Here is a 27,774-nt window from a genome sequence, read left to right as displayed (position 1 = left end):
CCTGATCATATTCATCAGATCATGTATTTGAAAAGTGTGATATTGTTCACAGTTTAAATGACTTGCCCAGCTCTCCCCAGAAGCCACGTCTGGGCAGATACAACCAGTACGTTGGCCAGGCCAGGCAGACTTCTCCACTGTGAAAACCCCTGGAAGGACTCTGCACTCATGGCAGGGATCTCCAGCAGGTATTCCCAAGTTGCTTGCCACAGGCTGCAGGGATTATTCTGATTTTTATTTAATTGTATTATAGCAGCATCTACAGGGCCCAGCCAAGACTGTAGTCCCATTGTGGTAGGGGCTGTACTACATACACCTAGCAAGAGATGGACCCTGTCCTGAAGGTCTTACGATCCACATAGAAAAGATGGACAATGGGTGGGAGGGGAAGGAGATGCACAGAGAGGGGACGTGACTTGCCCATGGTCACACAGCAGGTTATCAGCAGAGCTGGAAACAGAATCCACCTTTCATCTGGAGGCATGTGCCATGCGTTGCAGGGGTCTCTGGTGGGTTCTCTGGAGGTACTTTCCATGCACTACAGAAATCTCTGGTGGATGCTTTTGGAGTCACTGGCCATGTGCCACAGAGATCTCGGCAGGTTCTCTGGATGGAGAACTTGTCCCACCATGAAGATCACCAACAGGTTTTCTGAAATCACTCCAAACCTGATGGAGCTTCTCACAAAGTCCCGGGTTTCCGTCAGCTGCTGCTTCTCAGCTGCTGCATCTGCCAAATATTTTGGGGAGAGGAGCCAAGTCAGGCAGTTGGGAGATAAATCTAAACGCTCTTTGGCTGCACTGGGCCTTTGCTCTTGATTAATGGAACTCAGAGTTTCTTGCATGGTGCTTCTTTCTGAGTGCTGGGGAATCTGGTCACAGCCCTGGTCTAGTGTTTCTCTTAATTATACACTTTGGGTATTTTTGCACACATACACAATTGCTTGTGGATGTGCTGTGTGTGCGCATTGTGTATGTGTGTTAAACTACGAGTATGGGAGCACATGGTCAAGCCTTTCTCGAGAGGTGTCACTTTAACAGTACCTTGTAATAAAATGTTAAAAGGGGCTCGCAGTTCTCCTAACAATAGTTTGCTTTGGGATTGCTTTATTCTTAGCCAAAATAGTCACATTAAAATGAAATTTGCTACAGTAAGTCTAATGGATATTAGAAAAAAATAAATCCAGAGAATATTAAATAGGACAACACCCTAACTATTAAAAAGTGGGAAAATGAGATGTTCAGATGGTTGTTATTTTATTATATCCATGAAGCACCAAAAATGCCCTGGGTGTTTGAAAAGGCACAAAATACAATGCCTACCCACTAGGAAACCCAGAGGGAGGTATGTAAAGATTTGAATCTCCTTTCTTTTCATATACACAAATCCATGCATGTGAGAATGAACAGTATATATTCCAATAACACCTTAATTCTGACCCCCCCCCAACAGTGTCACCAAGAAACATAGTAGTTAAGAAGAAAAGGAGGACTTGTGGCACCTTAGAGACTAACATGGCTGCTACACTGATAGTAGTTAAGGACAGTTTTAAAAGACTTAAAACATTTGTTTCAAAACATAAAGTATAATACATCTACAGTAACTATGCCTTGCATCAGACTATAAAAAATACCCTTCAAGGTGCATTGCACATGCATCTTCTAACTGCAAAATGTTACCGTTTTAATTATTGAATTACATCAAGAACATTTTTTTGTATTTAATAATGATCCTAGTACATAACCAAGATACATCTTCCTACAGTTCTTCCTATATTATACTAAGTATATAATTCCTAAAATAACACATTAGCCTTGCATTAATTATTGTACTTATGTAAGTAACTTCCTGTACCATGTCAGAATTACTGGATACATTGTTGAGCAACTGTATTACTATACCAGGAAAAAAGAAAAAGGGGGAGTGAAAGTTAAGATTGTAATTGGTAATTCTGATTTTCCGATGTCTAGCTTTGTGCTGGAAAATGTCTGAACTATCAGGAAATTCAAATCTTTATGTTCACTATATTAACTTCTCGTTTCCAGGTTTAAATGGTTGGGGTTCTTTTTTTTTCTTCTCTTGGAAACATTCTTTATAGTTATTTATTTTTTCTGTTTATGTAACTTCCTCTAGCAGCCTTACCATTAAATTAATTAAGTTTTTGTCTAGGAATTTCCTTATTGTTTTTTTGTAAATCGAAATAAAAGGTATATTAAGAGCATAAATTAGACTTGTGCAGGTCAGCATGGGCTTGAGCACATCAAACATTTTTCTCTGAAGGATCCAAGTTCTTCTCTGGCTCCAAGATCCTTCTCCTCTTCCCAGATGAAGTTGGGTGTCTCTTGTGTGCAATCCCTTTCCACAGACCCAGCCCAGCTGCGGCTCCTAAGATTCATGGCTCCTAGAATAAAGCTTGGGAACTCATCAGCCCCAGCTGTTGGTAAGAGATGCAGAACCAGCACCCTACACTTGATTTCAGCTGGAGAAGTCAGTGGCTGGTGGCTGGGAGGGAGGGAGAGAAGAGTGGGCTGCATTCTGTTCATGATGGTTTAGGCACATATGTTTTTTCAACTCACACAGTCTTATGGAGGTAACACGGGGTGTGCTGACTCGCTTTCAGCAAAGAAGGATTTGTGTGCACAAAGCACTGAGTGATGGGAACAGCTGAGTGGTGCCTGCCCATCTCTCCTTCCAGCTGGCACATCCCAAGCCAAAGCAAATGTGAGATTCTGGGGCCGTTCTGCCTGCCAGCGGTTGGAGTCTATTCAGTGTTTGAAAGCTCATCCTGGACTGACATTAATCTTAGAAGCACTGCGTGGGCTGGATCTGCTGAGTTAGCCATGCTCCATACATGTCCATGAGGCTCTGCCTCGGTCATCTGGAAGGGGTGTGTGGACTAGGGACCCCGGACTTGTTTCTTTCTGGGTGGCTGAAAGGCGCTTGGAGCAAGGGTAGAACTGCCTCTGTTTGATACAACGCCCGCTTCTCTGGCAAAGTGCCGTGTTTGTAAGAGGCACTCGTGGAGGGAAGCTCCACTGTGGAAGTCAGCTCCTGATGGGCCCCTGCAGAGCGGACTGGGGCCAGGTCACGTGGTCGATGGGGCAGGAGGAACTGCTGCTACCTGGACCTTCCCTCTTCCCTCACCGACAGCAGGGGGCGTGCACTGGGACATGGAGGATTTTCTGCACCCTGAGCTCTGCAATAGCCACCACAGAGTGACTTTGGAGGCTGGGGTGTGAAGGATTCTTTCCCTGGCTCCCTGCTGAGCAGAGCTTGTAGCTCAAGGCTGAGGCTGCGAGCTGCTGCCTGGCTCCTGGGACTGACTGCCCCAGTGCTGGAGGGTGTTCCGGCAGATCCTGCGCTGGACACCAAGGTCATCTGGCTGACCCCTAGGTGCTGGGAGCTGTCTGGGGGAAGATGCAGGACAGAGTGGGACTTGGATTGGTTGTGAACATATGTACAGGGATAATGGGAGCACTTGGAAAGTCTGCTGGGTGGTTTTAACTGTTCATCTTTCCTCCTAAGCGAATCCTATTTTACTGCTCTTCTGTGAATGCTCTCTAGGCCTCTGGGGCTGAGAAGCCCAGAACAGAGCATTACATCCCAGGTGGGGTCTCCCCAGGACAGTCTCCTCCCTGCTCTGCGACTGAGGGGCCAGAACTGAGTACCCAGTGGGGAAAGGGTTCTCCCCAGAGCTGTACACAGAGGGGGGCAGCCCCTCCGTGCTCAGTACTGAGATCCTGGACAGAATACGTCTCTGTATTCCCATCCTGCACACTGTGTAATAATCTTTGTCCAAGGTATGACTCGTGAGGTATCATTTGAAAACTCGTAATTCGCTGGTCAGTATTCTCCTGATTAAATATGTGTGGCAACACTGTATGCAAAGTTATAAAATCCCCTTGTATGATGTAGAAGGAAAAGGCCTGGGTAGAGACCGTCGAATCGTGGAAGTCAACGAATGGCTACCCAGGTGGTGTCGGAGAGAAGGCTTTGGACTCTTTCACCATGGGATGGTGTTTGAAGAAGGAGGAGTGCTAGGCAGAGACGGGCTCCACCTAACAAAGAGAGGGAAGAGCATCTTCAGAAGCAGGCTGGCTAACCTAGTGAGGAAGGCTTTAAACTAGGTTCACCGGGGGAAGGAGCCAAAGCCCTGAGGTAAGTGGGGAAGTGGGATATCGGGAGGAAGCACGAGCAGAAAGCGAAAGGGGAGGGCTCCTGCCTCATACTAAGAAAGCAGGACAAACAGCAAGTTATCTCAAGTGCCTATACACAAATGCAAGAAGCCTGCAAAACAAGCAGGGAGAACTGGAAGTCCTGGCACAGTCAAGGAATTATGATGTGATTGGAATAACAGAGACTTGGTGGGATAACTCACATGACTGGAGTACTGTCATGGATGGATATAAACTGTTCAGGAAGGACAGGCAGGGCAGAAAAGGTGGGGGAGTTGCATTGTATGTAAGGGTGCTCAGAGCTCCGGTATGAAACTGCAGAAAAACCTGAGTGTCTCTGGATTAAGTTTAGAAGTGTGAGCAACAAGGGTGATGTCGTGGTGGGAGTCTGCTATAGACCACCGGACCAGGGGGATGAGGTGGACGAGGCTTTCTTCTGGCAACTCACGGAAGTTACTAGATCGCAGGCTCTGGTTCTTATGGGAGACTTCAATCACCCTGATATCTGCTGGGAGAGCAATACAGCGGTGCACAGACAATCCAGGAAGTTTTTGGAAAGTGTAGGGGACAATTTCCTGGTGCAAGTGCTGGAGGAACCAACTAGGGGCAGAGCTCTTCTTGACCTGCTGCTCACAAACTGGGAAGAATTAGTAGGGGAAGCAAAAGTGGATGGGAACCTGGGAGGCAGTGACCATGAGATGGTCGCATTCAGGATCCTGACACAAGGAAGAAAGGAGAGCAGCAGAATATAGACCCTGGACTTCAGAAAAGCAGACTTTGACAACCTCAGGGAACTGATGGGCAGGATCTCCTGGAAGAATAACATGAGGGGAAAAGGAGTCCAGGAGAGCTGGTTGTATTTTAAAGAATCCTTATTGAGGTTACAGGGACAAACCATCCCGATGTGTAGAAAGAATAGTAAATATGGCAGGCGACCAGCTTGGCTTAACAGTGAAATCCTTGCTGATCTTAAACACAAAAAAGAAGCTTACAAGAAGTGGAAGATTGGACAAATGACCAGGGAAGAGTATAAAAATATTGCTCGGGCACACAGGAATGAAATCAAGAAGGCCAAATCACACCTGCAGGTGCAGCTAGCAAGAGATGTTAACAGTAACAAGAAGGGTTTCTTCAGGTATGTTAGCAACAAGAAGAAAGTCAAGGAAAGTGTGGGCCCCTTACTGAATGAGGGAGGCAATCTAGTGACAGAGGATGTGGAAAAAGCTAATGTACTCAATGCTTTTTTTGCCTCTGTCTTCACAAACAAGGTCAGCTCCCAGACTGCTGCACTGGGCAGCACAGCATGGGGAGGAGGTGACCAGACCTCTGTGGAGAAAGAAGTGGTTTGGGACTATTTAGAAAAGCTGGACGTGCACAAGTCCATGGGGCCGGATGCGCTGCATCCGAGAGAGCTAAAGGAGTTGGTGGATGTGATTGCAGAGCCATTGGCCATTATCTTTGAAAACTCATGGCGATCGGGGGAGGTCCTGGACGACTGGAAAAAGGCTAATGTAGTGCCCATCTTTAAAAAAGGGAAGAAGGAGGATCCTGGGAACTACAGGCCAGTCAGCCTCACCTCAGTCCCTGGAAAAATCATGGAGCAGGTCCTCAAGGAATCAATTCTGAAGCACTTAGAGGAGAGGAAAGTGATCAGGAACAGTCAGCATGGATCGCCAAGGGCAAGTCATGCTTGACTAATCTAATTGCCTTCTATGACGAGATAACTGGCTCTGTGGATGAGGGGAAAGCAGTGGACGTGTTGTTCCTTGACTTTAGCAAAGCTTTTGACATGGTCTCCCACAGTATTCTTGCCAGTAAGTTAAAGAAGTATGGGCTGGATGAATGGACGATAAGGTGGATAGAAAGCTGGCTAGATTGTCGGGCTCAACAGGTAGTGATCAATGGCTCCATGTCTAGTTGGCGGCCGGTATCAAGTGGAGTGCCCCAAGGGTCGGCCCTGGGGCCGGTTTTGTTCAATATCTTCATAAATGATCTGGAGGATGGTGTGGATTGCACCCTCAGCAAGTTTGCAGATGACACTAAACTGGGAGGAGAGGTAGATACGCTGGAGGATAGGGATAGGATACAGAGGGCTCTAGACAAATTAGAGGATTGGGCCAAAAGAAATCTGATGAGGTTCAACAAGGACAAGTGCAGAGTCCTGCACTTAGGACGGAAGAATCCCATGCACGCTACAGACTGGGGACCGAATGGCTAAGCAGCAGTTCTGCAGAAAAGGACCTAGGGGTTACAGTGGACGAGAAGCTGGATATGAGTCAACAGTGTGCCCTTGTTGCCAAGAAGGCCAATGGCATTTTGGGATGTATAAGTAGGGTCATTGCCAGCAGATTGAGGGACATGATCGTTCCCCTCTATTCGACATTGGTGAGGCCTCATCTGGAGAACTGTGTCCAGTTTTGGGCCCTACACTACAAAAAGGATGTGGAAAAATTGGAAAACGTCCAGCGGAGGGCAACAAAAATGATTAGGGGTCTGGAACACATGATTTATGAGGAGAGGCTGAGGGAACTGGGATTATTTAGTCTGCAGAAGAGAAGAATGAGGGGGGATTTGATAGCTGCTTTCAACTACCTGAAAGGGGGTTCCAAAGAGGATGCATCTAGACTGTTCTCAGTGGTAGCAGATGACAGAATGAGGAGTAATGTTCTCAAGTTGCAGTGGGGGAGGTTTAGGTTGGATATTAGGAAAAACTTTTTCACTAGGAGGGTGGTGAAACACTGGAATGCGTTACCTCGGGAGGTGGTGGAATCTTCTTCCTTAGAAGTTTTTAAGGTCAGGCTTGACAAAGCCCTGTCTGAGATGATTTAGTTGGGGATTGGTCCTGCTTTGAGCAGGGGGTTGGACTAGATGACCTCCTGAGGTCCCTTCCAATCCTGATATTCTGTGATTCTATGATTCTATGATGTTATTGACACATGTTCTAAAACCCACTGCCCTGTCCAAACAGAAGTCCTAAACAAAGGAATGTGTGCTTGCTTTAAATTGCATTTAAGCGGTAAATAGAGTCATCAAGCAGGAAGGGAAACAAAGGAAGATCCAACAGGTGAAAAAAGGCAGCAGGGAACATCCTTCCACATAGGCTCTGTCTCCTGGTTCTCAGCTGGAAATGCTTTTCAAGAGGGGAACTGAAACTATGAAAAGGCGGGACAAACACACCAACGTACCTGAAAAGACAAAAGGAAACAACAGTTGGACTCTAGGGGAGGGGACCTGACCTGAAAGTTTGGTCAGTAATCTGCTAGAGCACGTGGTGAGAAAGTTTGATTTGCAACTAAGATTGTTTCTTAAGTAGACGCTAGCAGGCATTTTATCTTTGGTTTTCTTGTAACCGTTTCTGACTTGTATGCCTCATTACTTATATTCACTTCAAATCTCTCTCTTTGTAGTTAAAAACTTTTTATTGTTTTTTCTAATCTAGTGTGTTTAAATTGAAGTGTGTGGGTAACTCTATTTGAGGTAATAAGCTGGAATAATGGACTTAATATATTTGTACTGCTCAGGAGAAAGCTGGGCGGTACAGGACATATGTTTCCGGGGGGAAATCTGGGACTCGGGGTGTGTTGGGGCCACCCTGCAGTAGAACCAAGACTGGTGAGAGCCAGAGTGTAGCTGGAAGGCTGCAATTGCACGCAGACACTCAGGCTGTGGCTTGCATGCTGGAAGGCTGTTTATGAGTGACCCAGGTGAGAGCTACTTCAGCAAGGCATTGTAAGGCACCCAGGGTTACAAGACAGGGGTGACACAGCCCCCTTCTAGTCTGTATCGTGCCCCGGTATGTCACAGATCCTCAATCGTTTCGCAGCCCAGAATTGCAGTTGGGCTTTTCACCCTCATATTACCTACGAGGCCCTGTTGGATCCACCTCCAGCTCCCCAGGCCTCACCCTCCCGTGGAGCGTCTGAGTTTCGGGTTATTTTACCCCGCAGATGGATTAGCTGCAGTTGGCCAGGTTGAATTTCATTTTTTCAATACTTCTCCCCTCGCTAGGCCCCTTCGCATTACTCCTCGGTCTGTCTGCTGGTGTCTGTAACACCTCTCCGTGTAATGTCCTCTGAACATTTAATTAATGTGCTGTTTGTTCCCTCTTCTAGATAATTACTTGAAGGTGTGAGATAAAGCCAAACCTCACACAGACCCTTTCGGCTCCAAGCAGCTCTTTCCTCTCAACATGTTATTGTTACCTTTTGCTTACGGTCCTTCGGCTCGTTTTCCACCTATGTGGTACTGTGCATATCCGAACCAGTTTGAATCAGTTTTTTCAAGTAAGATGTCACGAAACAGACACACCATTAAAGGCTTCACTAGAAATCAGGATTTATGATGATACATTCTTCTATCGTCTCCCAATCTACCAGGTTTGTTCCCTCCCAAAAGAGTGACCAATTTTGTCTGGCACGATTTGCTCTCGATAAACCAAAAGCCGTGTGTGTGTGTGTGGTGGGGGGTGGGGCAGCTGGCATGTTAGGGGTACCAGTGGCCATAGTGCCATAGACGATGATCTTATGAGACCTCGCAACCTATACAGGTTTGAGGTGGATTAGAAATGTGGGAGACTCCAAGGAAATCCCAGGTGCTGTGGACATGGTGTTGGAGATTCAGAAGGAGCCTTTCTCTCTCTAAGTCAGTCTTTACCCTCGTACTTTTGTACAGTGTTGGTTTCGCAGTGGTGCTAGGATCCTCTTTCAGGGATGTGAAACCGGGGCCGTGCCTGTTTGTGGTCACTAAATGTCCTTTTAGCAAGAGGCGATGTTAGCACAGGTGTTCAGTGTGAGTAACGACCTCCTGCCTCCCTGAAATTGTCTTGCAGTTTAAACTGGAAACACAAGTCTTCACTTCCTACCCTAAACAGCAGCATGGCTCTTACGCAGCTGCCAGGTTCCTCCCCAGAGATGGCTGCGTTTCAGTGCTGGGTGAGTGATCTCTGGGATTAGAATCAGTTTGTAAGGTGCTTTCTGAGCTGTATAAAAATAAAGATAATCGGCGCTGCGTCTCCTGCTGGCTTGGAGAAGCGGGGGCCATGTGCACGTTGCGCGCAGCTGGCATTATTGGGCTGGATCCTGGCTTCGGCTGACTCATCGCACGTGCAGTGGAGGAGGGGGCCACAGCCATGTGTACCACATACTGTGTTTTCTCCAGCACTGGCCTGGAAAGCAGAGACGCAGACACTCTCCATGCTGGGCTTGTGCATTACAAATGGATAACCAGGAGGGGTGGTTCAGGCAGCCTTGAGATGGGAGTGATTAGAAGGGGGCCTATGTATGTGATCTCTAACCCTCGGTCTGGTTTATTACACAGAGCGAAAGCACAGTCTCTCCCTGCCTCCCATGGAGGGAAGGGATGTTAGTCCAGTTTGCAGGGCTGTGGAACAGAACCCCCTTCCCCTGGGAATCCCATGACCGTGGCTCTTAGCCAACCATGTGAAGCAATGGTTTTAAAGATCTCTCATGGAGCTAGGCCAGAGCACCTGGCTCACCAGGGAGCAAAAAGCAGGGTTGGAGGAGGAGGAAAAGCAGCCAGTCAGATCAGGGAAGCTGAGCGCTAAAAGGGACTCTGGGCTAACAAAGGGAGAGAAAATAGCCAGGCCCAGTGAGGAAAGGGACCAGGAGATCACTAGGTTTGCAGCAAGGCTCAGAAGGCAAAGACTAGCGCTAGGGTGGGGTCCAGAGAGCTAGAAGAAGGCAGTGACTTACAGATAGGGACTCTGTTACTTTGTCTATAGACTATGCTCCACAAAGGCCCTCAGGATAGCGGGTATGGGATTGCTGCTGCACACGAGCACAGAGACTGCCAGGAGATTAAAGGCCTGTAAGGCTCCCAGCTGGGCTTTAAGGGAGTGGGGTTTCATAATCTCAGCAGGGAAGAGCATGGGGGGACTCTATGCATTCAGGAACAGCTCGGTGCAATTGAGCAAATGCCTCCTGCTTGCATGGACCATTTCTAACACCTGCCCCCTTTGCTGTCCCGTTCCCTGTCGCTCTTGTCTAGAACCGTTTAGCCATCTGAGGATGCAGGGAGGCAAACACTTCTCTTCAGTCACACATGTGCTGCAGGTGAATAGTTTTGTGGTAGGAGAGGGAAGGTCCCATTCCAGTTTCCATTCTGCCCCTATGCCCACTGTGTTTCAGACTTATACAAGAGCATCTCTAGCCTCCAGGGAGTTTCTTTTGCCTGCTCTCATGTACTGCACAGCCTTACTTAGGCACAGTGTTGGAGAAGAGACAGCTAATTGCAAAGCTAATTTAACTGCACATAAGTGCAATTGCAGCCTTTCTTAGAGGCAATACAGGGGATGACACCGTTACTTATGAAGCTAAATTAGTTGTAAACTGAAGTGGGCTGTATATATGCCAGCAAATTTTCACTGTACACCTACTGTAATCACAAGTAACCCCTTAGATCACTTTAACTGAAAGAAGTTAGCAAAAAAAATATTTTCTCTTTTACCATCTTGTCACCTTTTGGTTGGGACTTTGGGAGGAGCCTAAAGGAGTTAGGAGCCTGTCCGTTGAAAATCGCAATTTGTCCATTTAACTGCACTTTGTGTATAGTCAGTTTCACTGGTGCCCCTGTCTCGTCAGTTAGCCCCTGGTTCAGGAGGGCAACCCTGTCCAGGAAGTGCTGTTAAGCACGTTCTTAAAGTTAAGCACAGGTTAAAGTCCTGTCCTGAATCAGGCGCTTAGTCTTTCCCTTGCTGAAAAAGATCATTACGAACATCATCAGGAGCGTGAAAAGCCATTGTAATTTTTCATTTAAAACCATTTTAAAAAAGAAAATTCAAGCCTTGCTATTTAAGAGGCTTGATCAGAAACTGAATTTTTGTGATTTGTCACTTTGCGACCATTTAAGCGGACAGTCAGTGTGCCTGTATCATTCTCTTAATGTGGGCTTTTTTAATGCAATTAATAAATATTCTACAGCAAATGTACTCTCTGTCCAGCTTACTCCTGGTCACTCTGTTCCACTGGCCCCTTGCAGACCGTAGAGAAGACGGATGGTGGCTGAACGGGTTTGGTCTCTATTCCTTGTCTCTCTCCAGCAAGGCACAATGTATCGCACAGGCACAACACTAGTTTGCTGCTCTCCAAAAGCAGCAGAGGGGGAAGCGAGATGAAGAAAGTAGGGGTGTGGGAGGAAGAGAGCTCTGTCCCAATAACAAAGAAAAGGCCGCTGGGACCGTTTTCTGAGGTTGCTTTTACATAAGTCATTTTGATTCAAATTGCTTGGAAAGCAAAGGACATATCACAAAAAAGGGCCTTTTCTGGTATAATTTACCCGTCCTCCCAGACCATCTCCATTGTGGGAGAGAGAACAAGCTTCCCTCCCCCCTTGCACTGTTCCTTGAGTCCCCTAAATGCAATGCTGACACTTGGGGGGTATTCTTTTCCAGCCCTCCCTGCGCCGCTCTTCACCCTGCATGTAAATGGAGTCCTTTCTAGCTCCTTAATAGGAACGACGCTGCATTGCTTATTGTCTATTAACTCGAGAGGCGAACACATCAGCCTGCGGAATCAGAAACGTTTACCATGAAAAGGAAGAGCTGAAATCCCATTTTCTACCCACTGCTTGATGGGAAATGGTCTGTCAGTGCCAGCCAGGACGCTCAGCGCAATGGCTGAATTCATTAGGAAGCACACTTCAGAGTCAGCACTTTTTGCTGGTGCTGAACACTCTTGTGGAAAGAAAAAGCATTTCAAAAGCAAAGGGGTCAAGGCCTGTGCAAGAAACCCACTGATTTCCTCCTGTTTTCTATTGGCAGCATCCAATTCCAGTGCCTCTGTACCAGACACATACTTCCCCTTTCACAGGGGCACCTCTGGGAAAGCAGCAGCTGGGAAATCAAAAGTCCAGCACCATCCAGAGACCACACAGAAAACCCCCCACTCCACCCCCCCAACATGCCACTTTAGTTCTGGGGATTTAAGTTTCCATTACGGTCTGTTTGGTAGCCCTTCTCCTTTACGCCGGCATTTCCATGGTTGCTTAACTTCACTGCATTTCATTAGTGCTGAGGTTTCCATCGCTATTAGTTAGTCTCTGTTATCACCAAAGTGATTTGTATGGTTGTTAGGCTGGGTGGCTTGTTACTCATTGGGTTTTTCTGGGCCTTTCCACAGCCCTCCCGTGAGAAATGTGCCAGCCGTCAGCTCTGTGCGCCCTCGTTCCTCCCCCCAACAAGCTCACTCGTTGTGTTCAGCGATCCCTCTGACAACTCCCTTCAGCACTCGGATTCGGATTGCGAGACACCAGGGTGACAGGCCTGTGAAAACGGGGGTTCTCAGGGCTGTTCAGTCACGTCTAGCTCAGTCAGAGTCTCCCCTTGCCAGTCTTCTAGCTTCCCAGCTCACTACCTCTCGGCCACTCAGAATATGGTGGAAAGATCCAGTCCTTCGCACCACTTCCCTTCAACTTCCACAGCAGAACCAGCCATGTCCTCCTCCCCTACAGGGTACTGCACAGTGCTGCGGCCGCCTGTGTCTCTTGTCCCAAATCCCCCTTTCACGATGCCCCATTTATGCTTTCTTCCGCTGTCCTCTCCTTCCCCTTCCTCCAGGTCAGGCCTCGTCTTGGAACTCCCTCCCTTCTCCACATTCCCATCCACCTCCTCCTGCATGAAGCCTTTCACTTTCAGGCCTGAAACACAAATATTCCCTGCTGCCGCTGATGTCTCCTGTGCATTTGGCAGGTGTGGGCGAGGTCTCCATCTAATTCCCTGACAGGGAGCATATCCTACCCTGTGTTCTGTACAGGGCTGAGCACGCTGACACCCTCCATACACAAGCATCATCTGCAAGACCAGAATCTTTGGTTCTTCTAAAGCAAGTCCCAGACCTTGAAACTGCCCCTTCTTCCTCTCACCAGTGGGACCCCAGGGCTCAGAGACCACAGGTGCAGTCCTAAGTGGTGGTGAGGCCTATCTGGATGCTGGGTCAGATGGCATGGGCCAGACCCCATTTGTCACTGGGATCCAAGCCTCCTGGTGCCTTCTGGCCCCGGGCCAAATCACTTGCTCATCTCCATTTTCTCTCTTTGCCAGAGTTTTATTAGGCACGATGACAGTTTAACCAGACAGAAGGAAAAGACTGCAGAAAAGGTTAGTGAAAGGGGTGTGGGGTTCAGGCTGCAGGGACGGCCGCCCTGTCCTGTCATGCTTGGTGTAGACAGGGCCTGCTCCATGGACAGTGGAGGTTCTGTTTTGTATCACAGGTTTGAAACGTCCTTGGAGAGAGCAGTGATTTATGTGAAGTCTCTTGTTTGAGGGAAATAAACCTTCGACCAGACCCGACTGAAATCTATACTGCTTAATTTTCTGCGGAATCAGGATTTTACCCCTATCTGAGGATTTCGCTTCTTTCCAAGAAAAACAACCACCCTCTTTCTCATAAACAGCCACTTTCTCTCCCATTTCTGAAGAGAGAGCAGCTGGGAAATGGTCTCTTCTTTCTCAACGGGGCCACGTGCTGCGCGCCGCATTCTTCCATTGGCCCAAAACAGGAGGCCTTTGGTTCACAAATCACTGATCTTTCTACCAATGCCGAAGCCAGAATGTCTGCTGGGAAAGTCAATAGTAATTAATTAGCTTCAAACTTGGAGATAGAGAAGAGGGAGACTCCCTCTCCCCCCCTTTAATGAGAATAAAAGGTGTTTTAGTTTGGTAGAGACGTGCCGGGATCCCCTGTGACACCCCAGTTCCTTTGTAACATGAGCAGGGGAAAAGAATTTAAACCAGAACTAAAACTCAGAAACCGTTGCTCAGTGCAATTGCTGTATGACGCCTAAAGGGGCAGCAACCGAGGTCACCCCAGGAATAAAGTGCATGGTAGAAATGCCCAGGTTGCCTCTGGACATGTCCAGATAAGCAGCAGAAAGGAGGAGCTGGCAAATTAATCACCTGCGAAGCTGCTGGAAGCCTGGTCAGGTCATAAAAAGGACAGGTAGAGCCGCAAGCCAGGTAACATGGAGCTAGTTCAGAGCCGGAGGGAGGGAGCCTGATAAATGTGCTGTGTGAATGTGAGGCAAGGAGGGATCCTGTTCGGGCAGAGAGGTTAGTGTTGAATAGGAGAAGCTGGAGGCAGGAGAAGATGAGAGGATGGGCTACCATGAGATGAAGGGAGATGGCCTAGAGTCAAAGCTGCCAATCTGACACATCCAGGGCACCCTATCTATCAGCCCAGGCCTAAATTGACAGCACAGCTGTCCGTTCAGGAGGTGAAAGCAGGAGCTTTGCACTTAGAAGGCGAATGAAGGGTTAAAGCCACAGTTTAGCAGAAGCGGTGTGTTTGCTTGGAGAGCCATGGTTCAGTGTGGAAAGCGGAACCATCAGAGGGACTACAGCTTGGAATATAGGGTGGGGGAATTGGACGGGGACTTGGTGAATTCCTGGAGGCAGAGGCTTGGAGGCCTTGGCTGAAATGGAAAAAAACAACCCAATGAAAGGCAAGGAGCAGACAGCAAAGGGAAGTGAAACAGACCCAAAGAAACCCTGACACTGGTAGAAACTGGCTTATGCTCAAATAAATTTGTTAGTCTCTAAGGTGCCACAAGTGCTCCTTTTCCTTTTGAGGAAGAGGATAAGTCACTCAACCCAGGAGGCTGCAAGGAAATGAAGATGCCAGGCTGGGAGACTGCAAAATGAGAGGGGAGAGCTGCATAAATCGTGTTTGTCTGATACATGTTCCCTAAACGCTAGGTGTTCCAGTCCATTATATACTGGGGTAATACTAGGAATGAGGGTAAAACATTAGTGGGTGACAAAAGGAGAGAGTGGTAATTATAGGAGAAAAAATGCCCAATGGACTGTCCTATGGAGGCACTGGTCATGGCTCCATGGTTAAGATGATTATTTTATTTGTATTATCGTAGTGCCTAGGAACTCTACTTATGGAGCAGGACCCCATTATGAAATGTTTTGTATGAATACAATGCATCCTCCCCATGTAAGGTGTGAACAAATGCTGGATTTGCTAGTAAACCTGTTAATTATTTACAATGTGCCCTTAGGGAATTTTTCTGAGTCTCACCTTTTCTTCTCTCTCTAGTTAATAACCAGCTTGTTGCTAACCCTGTGAACTTTCCAGATAGTTAAAACTCATTCAGAACTTAGGCATAGGCTACTTTTTCATGGGGGGACGACAAAAAAAGCTTGCTTTTGATTTTAAAAAAATGGCTTTTTTTGGAAATGAAAATTTGCACAGAAAATAGCTGTTTTGAAATTTTGAAAATTTTCTGGTTTTTCCAAAAAGAAACTGAAATTTACAAATTCCTTTCTATCTCTTTCAATCTGAATCTAATCTAAGGTATTTGTAAAGTTCCTATCACCATGACATCCAAGTATCAACATCTGGATGATCTCTGTGGAGTCCAGTGGGCCAGATGCAGCCTGCAGCTGTCGGGAGTTCTAGGATACATGGGCTCTCTCTGTATGGTAGTGTATGGAAGGGATGATATAGGATGGGCCTGAGATATTCGGTATGATAGGGACATTTTTTCTGTCTGTTTCACCTCTCCTTGATTCTGGAGTAATTGCTGAATGTGGTTCTTCAGGCTCGTCCTACTGCTGATGTTATGTTCCATTTAACCTGTAGCGTTGTCCTTTTTTAATTTCCCCTCTCTTCCTGAAATTCCTCTTGCTGTGGCCCTGGCATCAGCATGTTCCATGAAGCAGGAAAAGAGCAGCTTTGGAAGAGATGAAATATCCTGAGGAAGCTTGTGAGGTAATCCTGAAAGGACTTTCTAATTGGTGATGTTCTTATCCCTTTCAGCTCTAGGAGATGCTGGTCCCAATAGCCCTAGAAGGGGAACAGAGGGAGGGAATTACCAGGCTCCATACAAGGGAAATGATATAGTTAGAGCTGTTTGGATTTAGAAATTAAAATAATTTGGGTTTGCTCAGCAAGATTCACACAACGTCAGCCTCCATGAGGCCGATGAGAAGCAGAGGTGTCTGGGGAGTGAGAGCTCTGAGAGCTCTCCCAAATAACACCCGCTCTGATGAAGCACTCTGCCTTTATTTCCATTCTCCATTCCTGGTTTGTTGTTTTGTTTCCTCGTGTGCTAAACAAATCTGTGTGCGCTTCCCTAAAGCTTGGTGAAGAGGCTGCTTGCAGGGGCTGTTCCAGGACAAACTGCTTTCTCTTCGCAGCCTCACAGGCTTCGACTTAAACCTTCTATCCCTGTTGTGCACCCTTCTAGCCCTCTGAGTGCAGCCAGTGTGGCTCAGCACCCACTGGGGGGAACCTGTTCCTTGCTAGGATTTGAACTCTAAACCCTCAGATCCAAAAGCAGCAGCTGTTGCCTTGACCTGGCAGAGAACGTCCAGTCACTAGTGAGTGAGAATTCCATACAGTACCTCCCCTGCACTAACAATCAGCATGGACCAGACTGACCCAGCACTGCACAATGCCGCTAATGCTCAGAGAATAACCTAATACTCAAGAAGCTGATATGGTATCCAATGGCTGGGAGGGAGGGACCAGATGCCTTGCAAGCTCCTGTCTAATTTGTTGCCTACAGCTGCCCTTAGGTCTCCTAAATCTTCCCTACTCCCTAGGTTTCTCCGCCCATTGGGTATCTGTGTTTGGGATGTCTTTCCCCCAAGACCCTTGCATTTTTCCAGCTTAGTTACCATCCTGATTCCTTCCCCTATTGCTAACCTTCCTAGTTCCCTTTGTATTATTTCTGTTCTCACTGGTTTTTGCAACTCATAATCTTCAAATGCAATTAATATGCTTGTTACACTTTTCCTTGTTATCAACATTCATGGTGCCCATGACCAGGCCCGATCCTGGTCTACGTAACAGCCACTGGACTTCTCCTCCAGCTCATTATGGCGACATTGCCATTGATCCTTCTACTCTTCAGCCACAGTGACAGTGTCATATCCAAGCCAATTAATATTTTTTTGAGCAAGGTTTTTGAGAGACCCTGATCCATGAATGCTTTGGTGAAGTCCAGCGAGCTCTAATCTGCCAGTTCCCTTCCTCCTCTCAGGGTGCAAATGCTATGGAAAACAGCAATCAAGTTTGACTGGCACAGATTCTCCTTAATAAATCCCCTGTTTTTATATTGTTCATGGCTCTATTATCTCCTGGGGGCTGACATTTCTTTTTCTTAATCTCAGGTCTCTGTTGTGTTCTGTTCCGGGTGTTTGAAACTAATTTGCAGGTTATTAATTGTCAGGTTCTCTCTTCCTTTTAGTTTATTTGTTGAGAGTTTGAATTCATATTTCTTTCCCCAGGCACAAATCCTCTGAATGTTTCGCCAGCGCTCCCAGGGCCAGATTCTCTGCTGGCTAAATGGGTGTAGCTGGGTCAAAGTCAATGGCACTGAGCCCCTTTCCATCAGCAGAAAATTTGGCCAAAAATTTTTTTCTTTATGGCAGCGGTTCAGTACGTTCATTAGCAAATTCCCATAATAATTCAGGATGTCCATTGTCCGGACCAGCTGATTTGTAGATGTTTGCTTTGTCCAGAATTCCCTTACCAGCGTTTTATCAGTAAGTGTATTTACAAGATCTTCATTACTTTCTAACTGAGCGTGCCTCTTTAGTTATCTTCTTAAAGAGCAATTTAAAAAAGAGCAATTCAGTAACAGCCATTTTAATGCCATTCATTCATTCCAGCCCCTGTCTTGTTTATTATCATCTTACTGTCTCTCTAGCATTTCTTTTCCCTCGATCCCTGTAAAAGCCCATCATAGTCCGTGTAACCTTTTCATTAGCACTAACTCATTCTGCTCTTTAGTTGCATTATCTTTTCCCTGTAGCTTTAACAGACTCTGTATCCTTGTTTTCGGTTATTCCCCTGCCTTCTCGCCTTCCTCATTTCCAGTCCTGGTTTGTCCTCAGATCTGCAAGCCAGTCCCTTGAATCAAATATGGGGATTTTTTTATCCCTTGTATTTTCCTTTCTGAGAAAAAATTGTAACTGTTATCTTTTAGGATGCCCCAGCCCTCTTCTACAGCCATAGATTTAGCACTTCAGCCCTTTGCACCATGACTTTCAGGTTTAAGTTTCCAAAATTTGCTTTCTTGAAATGTACCAGTTCTCAGCCCATCTCATGTGACTGGATATTTGTCTTATCCATATAAATCTTGGATCCTTTTTGGAATAGTCTTGACTTCAATGATATCTTGTGGCAGTGAGTTCCCCAGGTTAATTGTGTGCTGTGCAGAAAAAGAATTTAAATTGGAGGGTTTTTGGTTTCAATGACTATTACGTTGTTTTTATATTGTGTTAAAGGGTAAATAGGAGTACCTGGTTCACTTTCTCCATACTGTGCATTGCTTTGTATATATCCTTGTCATATCCCCACTTGTTCTCTGCCTATCTAGTCAAAACAGTCTGAGTCTTTTCCAGCTTTCCATGCCACTAATCATCTTCATTGCCCATCTCAGATTTCCCTCTATTTCTGCTGTATCTTTTTGAGATAGGGTGACTGGAACTGAAGTTAGTATTCCAGGTGAGAATGTACTATTTATTCATAGATTCATAGAGTTTAAGGCCAGAAGGCTAGATCTAGATAGTCTAGTCTGAACTCCCTTAAATCACAGGCCATTACATTTCACCCAGTGACCCCTCTACTGAGCCCAATTACTTGTTCGGCTAAAGCACATCGTCCAGAAGGACATCCCGTCTTGATTTGAAGACAGATTTATATAATGGTATTACAGTATTTTCAGTATTATTTTCTATCCCACCCTTTATACATCCTATAACAGAGGTGGGCAAACTACGACCCATGGGCCACATCCAGGATGCTCCTGCCTGGCCCCTGAGCTCCTGGCCCGGGAGGCTAGCCCCCGGCCCCTCCCCTGCTGTTCCCCCTCCCCCGCAGCCTCAGCTCACTGCGCCGCTGGCGAAATCCTCTGGGCGGCGGGGTTGCGAGCTCTTGCTGGGCAGCGCAGCTGCAGAGCCGCGGTCTGACCCGGTGCTCTGCGCGGTGCCAGCCACCGGTGCTCCAGGCAGTGCAGTAAGGGGGCAGGGAGCGGGGGGGTTGGATAGAAGGCAGGGGAGTTCTGGATGGTGGTCAGGGGGCGGGGATGTAGATAGGGGTCGGGGTGGTCAGAGGGCGGGGAACAGGGGGATTGAATAGGGGCAGGGGTCCCCAGCAGTCAGGAAGGAGGGGGGGCAGTCAGGGGCAGGGGTTCTGGGGGCGGTCAGGGAGAAGGGGTGCTTGGATGCGGCAGGGATCCCAGGGGGGCAGTCAGGAATGAGAGGAGGGGTTGGATGGGGCAGTGGGGGGCAGTCAGGGGACAGGGAGGGGTGGATGGGGCAGGGGTCCCGGGGGGGCCGTCAGGGGATGGGGGGGGTTGGATGGGGCAGGAGTCCCGGGGGGGCCATCAGGGGACAAGAAGCAGGGGGGGTTGGATAGGGGGCAGGGGCTGGGCCAAGCCTGGCTGTTTGGGGAGGCACAGCCTCCCCTAACTGGCCCTCCATACAATTTCGGAAACCCGATGTGGCTCTCAGGCCAAAAAGTTTGCCCGCCCCTGCCCGATAACATTTCATTTCCTTTTTGAGCACTTCTACATGCTATATGGACATTTTCATGGACATCTCATCAGTGATACCCACGTCTTTTTCCTGAGTGGTCGCAGTTCATCTGGAATCAGCCAATGTGCAGGAGTAATTCAAAAGGTTCCTACCAATGGCCATTATCCTGCAGTGGTCACCATCAGCTGTTGTGCTGCCCAGCGGCTTAACTGTGTCAGGTCTTTTTGTAGTCCCGCACAGGGTTCACTAGCCTTGACAAACTCACTGCAAATAAGTTTGCAAGCTTTGCCACCTCATTGCTCGCTTCTCTCTCCAGATCAGTAATGAATAACACCAGTTCTAGTAAAGAACCTTGGGAGGCCCAATTGTTGGTTTTTTGCCATGTTGATAATTGACCATTTATTCCCGCTCATTGTTTTCTGTGGCTTCCGTTCCATGACATGACATCGGATGGTTTCTCCTGTGCTTTCTGCATCGTAGAGTGCTCCGCTGTGTGGAATTAGATGGTGGCAAATAATATTTTTTACAAGCGTATCACTTTTCAGTTCTTGAATCCTTTCTGACCCAATCCTGATTTCTGCAAAGGTACTTTTAAGCGAGGAAGGATGGTTTTGTGGTTTGGTGAAGGAAAGGGACTGGGATTCAGGAGCTTTGGAGTCAATTCCCAGCTCTACCCCTGACTCCTTGTGACCTTGGGCAAGTCACTTAATCTCTCTGCCCCTTAGTTCCCCATATGTAAAATGCAGGTACTAATACTTCCTTTCTCCTGTCCTTCGTCTCTCATGTTTACTTAGATTGTAAACCCTTTGGGCCAGGGAATGTCTCTTGTATGTGTATGTACAGCACCTAGAACGATGAAGCTCTTCGGTGCTACTATCATAGAAATAATATGTATTCTCTGAATGGTTGATGCAAACAAATTTCCTCCTATGGAGTATTCACAATCTGTTCACTTCATCTGCTCGTTATATTCATGGTGTTTGATTGATCATCTCAGTCACATGGTATTGTTACCACTCCCAGAGTGGATGCTGCCTGAAACTTTTAAACCATGATACTAATGAAAGGCATATGAATTTTCAAATGAATATATACTTGATAAAATAAGTAAAATGTTGAGGATTTATTAGTGTACTCACAAATACCTACTGGCTGTCTGCATATGCACAGACAATGAATGATAACTCTTTGAGCCTTGGTTATTATATCTGTTATGAAATAAATGTCTGGTAGTTAAGCTTCCACCCAGGCGTATTCCTTATTTACTTTCCTGCCATCCTTGGAAGCAAATGCCCTTTGTACTTTTTCCCCCCATTTCTTATATCTTCACTCAAAGTATTTGCTGCCAACTTTATCATTAAATGATTGACCCACATTGGCTTTGCAAATACATTTGACGTGTACTGCAGTGCCACAGCTCTGCCTCTCCTTCCTTTCTCGCCCTCCTGCACAGAAGAACATCTGGAGGAGGTTCTGTGGCCTGCGATGTGCAGGAGGTCAGATTAGATGATCATGATGGTCCCTTCTGGCCTTAAAGTCTTAGTCTATGAAAATTGCACCACCAGGTTTTAGCTATGGACCTAATCCCCATCAGTCAGTCTCACTCACCAGGCCTGTTTCCCATATGCCTCTTCTTTGTACAAAGCATGTAAGGACATTTCTACTCCTCTTACTTTTATTATGCATCTTCTCTTGCAGAACATCTCCCTCTTCTGTCTTGTTTTTATGTTAGACTTTTCCTTCTGAACCAAAAACAATCCCCCCTCCTCCCTACCCACTTAGTTTAAAGCCCGTCTGACAAGTGCTGCTGGTTCCCGAGCCAACCTGCTGGTCCTCTCTCTAAGTGGAGACTGTCTAATCCAACTGGTCACCTCTCATCACTTCCCAGCTACATCATCAGCACCTATGTCAGTTGGACTCGAGTGTCTGTCTTAACTTACCATTGGCACTGGGTCTCCAAAAGATACTTGCATATACCCATCCTTCCATTCTCTCCCCAGGTCACTAAAATGAGCCTGAATCTACCCAGTCTCTCTCCTCTGGGGTCACTGGTTCCAGTGCAGATGCCCCAGCATCCCTGAGGATTCATTGTGCTCTTCTTACCTCTCTTTTCCAGGCCGTAATCCTCAGTAGAGAATTGCCAGTCAGGATCACCTGTCTCTTCTCACTGCATGGTGGCTCCCTTTCAGGGTTTGTCTTGTGATCATCACCTGGGCCGCTTCAGTCCTTAGCCTCTTCTCAGTCTGATCATCCTCTTATCACTATCAAAACACCTAATGCGGGTGGCTGTTAAATGACTCCAGATGCATTTCCCTTCTTCTCTGCCTTTATTGTCCTTTACATCTCCTCCTCTGGAGTCTCGCCCTGACACATACGTCTGCTGAGTCACCGCACCCCCTTTTGTGACCTACCCAATTTGGCTTTGCTGGTGTATCTCAGAAACGCAGAGCGGCTGTTCCAGTCCCTCCATCTTCTCCTCTGGAATGGAGAGCAGCTGGTGCTGCGTGCCTGGGTCTCTGTTCAGAAATAGAGGCTTTGCACATCTTCTGCAGACTGCATCAAACTGTCTTGGCTCCATTGGTTGCCATCTGTATCTCAGCTGACACTTCATACCTCAAGTGATCTCCTTTCAGCTGTTGGAGCCTGGGAGTATCTAAGCAATTAGCTCCTGCTCTGTTACAATCTACACACACACACTCTCTTAAGAGCCTCACTGTTAGCTGCTTTCTGCTCACTGCTCAGCTGGGTTCTGGGAGCCACAGCTGCTTACCTGACTTAACTCCACCTCTCATTAGCAGTGAAGTTAATGGGAGCTGCTGGGTTCTCAGCACCTTTGGAAAATGAGGCTGTTTGTTTAGGTGCCTAGATACGGATGTAGGGTCCTAACTTGCAACACCCATTTTTTAAAAATCTCAGACTAGAACTGTACGTCTCCCTTCTATCCCCATCCTTACAAGATGCTGTTAGGCTGCCAGTTACCTGCAGGCGAGATGACTGCTGGTCATTCGGTTCTGCTCCTCTCACCTGGTGGATTCTTCAAACCTAATGAAGACAAAGGGTGAACTTAGCTGATGTTACATAAAAAAAGTATATTTAAAACAATCTTAAGGTTGCAAAGTGCAGCACTCAAAGGTTAGGAAATGCCAGAATTAAGATTGGCCAGGTGCTTTTAATTCACCCCCTTTATGCTGTATGCATTGGGATAGTGTCGAGCCCAAAATCACATAAGAAATCTCTGGCAGAATCAGGAATACAGCCCAACTCTCCTGGGTTCCAGTCCAGTGTCTCATTTGCAAGAGAACCTCCTTTCTCCTCTTGCAGCCGTCTGACTCATTCCCTGTCTATCCAGTGCCCTGAGTGACACAGGTCTTGTGTCATGTAATTTAAAACTGTGTCCTAATGTTTATAATTTCTAGGACTGGTCGAAAATTGGAATTTCTGTCCCACAGGAACTTCATGGGAGTTGTAGTTTGGGTTCCTCATACCCTCTTTCTCCTCTGTGAGCTGAGCTCATTAGCTGGACTGCATCTCCCATGGTGCATCATGGCCATGTGACTCGCATGATAGTGGTTCAAGCAGATGAGAGACTGAGGTGTTTCCCGCTGCATTTGAGGGCTCAGTAAATAATGTTCTGACGTGGAAGATGCAGGAAATAGCAGCTGGAGTCTCTCCAGAGGAAGGTGCTTCACAGGTATGGGAGAGGAAGGATGGTCTAATATTTAGGAAACTAGCCTGCGATCCAAGAGACCTGGATTAATTCCCTGCTCCTATGTGTCCTTGGATGTGTCTCAGTCTCTCTGTTTCTCAGTTCCCCATCTATAAAATGGAAGGAATAGCTCTGCCCTTTCTCAGAGGGGTGTTGTAAGGATAAATACATTAAAGATTGAAGGTTTTCAGATATGATGGTGATGGGGGGGGGGGCAGATAGTCTCTGGAGCTGTTTGCAGACCATGCGTGATCCAGCTATGCAATGGAAGCCTGCTGCAAATCTAGACACATGTCCTCGGTCTAAGAATAGCACGTGAAGTGCAAGATATTCTTGGGGGGAGGGGGAGGGGGAACTGACAGCGTATTGGTGACTTCAGATATAATTGGACTCTTAGTTAAGAGTCTTGGCAGCTTTATTATTGTTTCTTCGGAAAGCAATGATTCAGCTACCTTGATCCTGATAGAAATCACTGTTCCATGCACCTATTGACTTCAGTGGAAGCCCCACACAAGGAACAATAGGGCTGTAATTAAAGCATTTTCTCTATTACAAGCTGACACCTTCAGCTGACACCTTTTTGACACCTTCAGCCGGGCTTTGTTAGTGGAGTAGGGAAATTTAAATGGATGTGCTCTTCCATCTGAATGCTAAGGAATCAGTCGCAGAAGGGCACCATAAAGAAGAGATTCCAGGCTGAAGACATTGTTGCCTACAGGTTGAATAATGGAAGAAGACACATGTATCCATGGAAAGCAAAGTTAAGTTCCCCCTTGCCCCATCCTGCCCTGTGCTCTCTGAATTGAAGTGCTCTCTGAATTGAAGTGATTTTCTCACATGCTTTTCACTGAAAAAGACTTAGGAGAAAAGGGACAAAGGTGAGTTTGAATTAGCTATGTAGAGAAGTGATTCTTAGATTAGTGGTTTATTTAAGTCGTTTCCCCTGTTTTGTTACTGCCGATCAGAGCGTGTGCTTTTCTTTCCAGCATGTTAACTTGGATGCACTCCGTGCTAGAGTAGGGACAGAAATCTGTCTCTCTCACTCTTGTTCAATGTACCAAAACTCCAGGGCCAAAGTTTGCTGAATTATTGTGTATCTTCTGATTGTACAGCTTGTTTCAAGTTCACATTTCTGTTGGGACAGCCCTCTGATAAGAACCTTTTCCATCCATTAGAGAAACTGGGTTTGCGATCTCTGGCAGTCTCCGAATGCTGTTTCAGGTAGAAGAGATTTTTTTTTTCTCAACCGTCCTTGGGTATAATGGTTTCCATCCTGTGTGAGCCTATATTTATGTCAAGGCAATTTAATCTATTGACCCTCCCGACTCAAGGGTATTATCACAAAAGGCCCTGTAATTTAAAGGCTTTTCCATATGGAGTGGGATGCGGTAGACCCTTGGAGCAAGATAAAACTTGGGCTCCCTTCCTAGCCTGCAGATTTTTCCTACCCTGTGGTTATACCTCCTACCCCTAAGGGTAGTAGCTTTAAGGAGCAGGGGCCACTCCACCCCGTCCTCTTTCTTGCACAGGGCTATTATAGGGGTCATCGGTCAAAAGCCTCTCCTAAGAGGACAAGGTTCTGCTCTCTTCCCAGGAGGCTGAGATATCTTTCTGGTATCTGAGGTGGACTCCTAGGGACTAATCCCCATCTTCATATCCATCTTGTCCTTCGGACGCCATGGCTGTCTTCTCAGAACCATGTGATGGGTGAGTAGATGCAATGCTCTCCTCCTTCCTCTGAAAGCCAAAGCCTCCCTGCTTTGGTGGCTGCCCTAAAACCTCCTTTCTCTCCCCCCCCCCCACCAAACACACTATTTTAAAACCCCACTTTCCTTCCCTCCCTTCTTTTCGAGAACCCACACTCCATTCTGACCATCATTCTGCTCTAAAACCCACCTCGCCCCCACTGTGCTAGAGTCCCTCTCCCCTACCCTGGCAACCCACTTCCCATCCCCGTTGCTCTAGAATGCACTATAACCCCCATTGCTTTGGAACCCCCTCTTGCCTGTGCCCTTCATTTAGAATCCACACATCCCTACCACCGGCTGCCCTGGCACTGCCCCAGTACCCAGCTACTCAGCTCACTGGTGCCACTGGAGACTTTAGGCAGCAGCCACAAACAGAAGCGGAGTTTGCTACATGTACAGTCCCAGTCCCCATGGCACAACTTTGGCTCCAGATGTCTCCTGGTTATTATTAATACCTCTGCATTGCTTACCCTAGTGCTTGTAAGGTCCAGTACATTTTTAGGCCTGTCCTTACACTATTGTTTGGAAAGATTCATTAGGACTTTGGCTGGAAATTATAGTGACAGATAGAGCTGGGTAATTTATGGCTTTTCTTGAAGGTTGTACAATTATTCAAGAAGTGTCCTTCCTTCCTATCCCTCCCGCCAGCAACTTGTTGGAAATAAATATTGGATTTATTTGTAGAAAACTAGCTATTGAAGTTGAATGTCCAATATAAATCCAGGACTGGCCCATCCGGAGTCTTTACTCACTTTCTTCTGTATGCTTCTGTGCCTACAAACAGTTCCTTTCCAAACAGAATCTGGATTGACACCCCAGTGCCCCTGGGCCCCATAGCCCAGCGGGGGCTTACTGGAAGCTGGCTTCGCTCTTCGCCAGAGAATGATAATCTGATCCATTATCTCATCGTTTTAATGGCGACACGTTTGAGATGAAGCATGTAAAATGTGGCAGAAAGAGGACCTGATGCTAGGATATTTTATACATCATCCCTCCATGGTCCTGTCGGCCAACTGCCCTCTCTTGAGTCACAGCTTTTTTTGCTTTTCGGGGCAGGTTTCTTCTAGTCCAGCTGAGCCTGGGTTACATTTTGCAGGTTGTCACTAGACGCTGAAGTCGGCCATATGACTTTTCCGAGGGTTTCTGAGCACGTATTTCCAGAGGAACCTGCTGGCCACTTACACCTGTTCCAAAGAGTGGGTGACAGGAGTCTGCTTCTCCCAAAACATCCCCCCCTCTGGGCACTCTCCTCTCCTCTCTTGTACACCCATGTAGCTCTAAACTGCTGGGGAAATTGTGCTGTGCCTCGGGTTTCTGGCATCCGCCCTCACACCCAGTCCTCTGAGGTTCTGTCTGTACTGCAAGGAGTGACTGCAGCTTACCCAGGCTAGCCATAACCTTGCTAGCATGGCTAAAGAGAGCAGCAAAGACCCCAGTGCAGGCTAGCTATACGAGTAGGTACCTAGGGCTCCAGGCGGCCTTGTCCAGCCACACCATTGTGTCTTCACTGCTACTTTTAGCCGCTCTAGCTAGATGGAAGCTAGGTGGGTAGGCCTACCTGAGCCGCAGTCGCACCTCCAAGTGCAGCGGAGACCCTGAAACTGGTGCCAGTGCTGTCTATTCCAGGGGTGGCCGAACCACGGCTTGTGAGCCACATGTGGCTCTTTTACAGTTAAAGTGCAGCTCACACAGCGCCCCCCTCCCCCAACCCCTCCATTCTCTGCCTACCAGACTGCGGGGAGGGGAGAGCTTCTGCTTTGTGGTGGGGTGGTGGAGCAAGGGCTTCTGCCCTGTGGGGAGGGAGGCCCCAGGGCTTCAGCCCCACCAGGCACGCCTGCCGGGGCTCGGAGCTTCAGCAGGAGCAGGGCTGAAGCCCCGAGCCCCAGCAGGCACTTCCCGCGTCTCTCAAACTTCTGAAGACAGTCATTTGCGGCTCGGAGGGTCAATACGTTTGGCCACCCCTGGTCTATTCCCACCTCCCTTTGCTCCAGATAAGCTCACTCTGGTTCGTGCTTCACTGAGGCAGCTCAGCCAGAATTCTTGCCCTGTCCAGCCCTGACATGCCCAGGAAATGGGTTACGGATGTTCCTGATCTGCAGATTAATCAGGGACGTCCGTGTGCTTCCTGCACGATCTGCCTAATGCCATTAAAGGAGCTAATGATTCCAGAGATGTTACCGAGCAGCAGAGGGCACAGGCCACTTCTCCTTCCCCACGGCTGATGCTCCAGGCCTCGCACACGAGCCTCTTGGGGAGCTCTAATTTGGCTTTGCAGGCTGCTGCCAGCTTCAGTCCTCCAGTTGCTGAGGGACTATGCAACCTCTCCCCCACTGTGGCAAAGGGGCAGGATGATGGTAGTAGGTGGAGGCCGTGGAGCAGGGTGGGGCCCGCCATGGCACCAGAGGGATGGCAAGGGTGGCAAGCAGCATTGGCCTCTGTCATGGCACCGGGTGGTGTGGAGCTGATCGGTGTGGAGCTGATCAGTTTGAGCCCTGCCATGGCACCGAGGAAGCAGGGGGCAGGGATCATGATGACATTTCGAGGCGGGGGGAGCCAGAAGGGCCCCACAATGACCCCTGGAGGAAGGCAGAGCCAAAGAGCCCAGCCCCTGGGCAGCTGTGGGTTGGGCTGGGGAGA

General features: G+C 47.6%; 1 long non-coding RNA gene across 2 annotated transcripts in view; it reads left to right on the top strand.

Annotated features, from left to right (window-relative positions):
- Positions 1–15,542: 15,542 nt before the first annotated feature.
- The window catches only part of LOC141993360 (uncharacterized), a 29,949-nt gene continuing 17,717 nt past the window's right edge, over positions 15,543–27,774 (top strand). The window contains exons 1-3 of one of the 2 annotated variants that reach the window (XR_012640824.1): positions 15,543–15,907; positions 24,565–24,610; positions 24,984–25,096. This is a non-coding gene — a long non-coding RNA (uncharacterized LOC141993360). Of the gene's footprint in view, positions 15,908–24,413; positions 24,611–24,983; positions 25,097–27,774 lie in introns of those variants that run through there. The other variant, XR_012640823.1, reaches the window with a different exon arrangement.

The sequence above is a fragment of the Natator depressus genome, chromosome 9, assembly GCF_965152275.1.
Source record: "Natator depressus isolate rNatDep1 chromosome 9, rNatDep2.hap1, whole genome shotgun sequence".
Taxonomy (NCBI): domain Eukaryota; kingdom Metazoa; phylum Chordata; order Testudines; family Cheloniidae; genus Natator; species Natator depressus.
The sequence above is the reverse complement of the archived record's forward strand: the minus strand, read 5'-3'. Positions and strand labels throughout refer to the sequence as shown.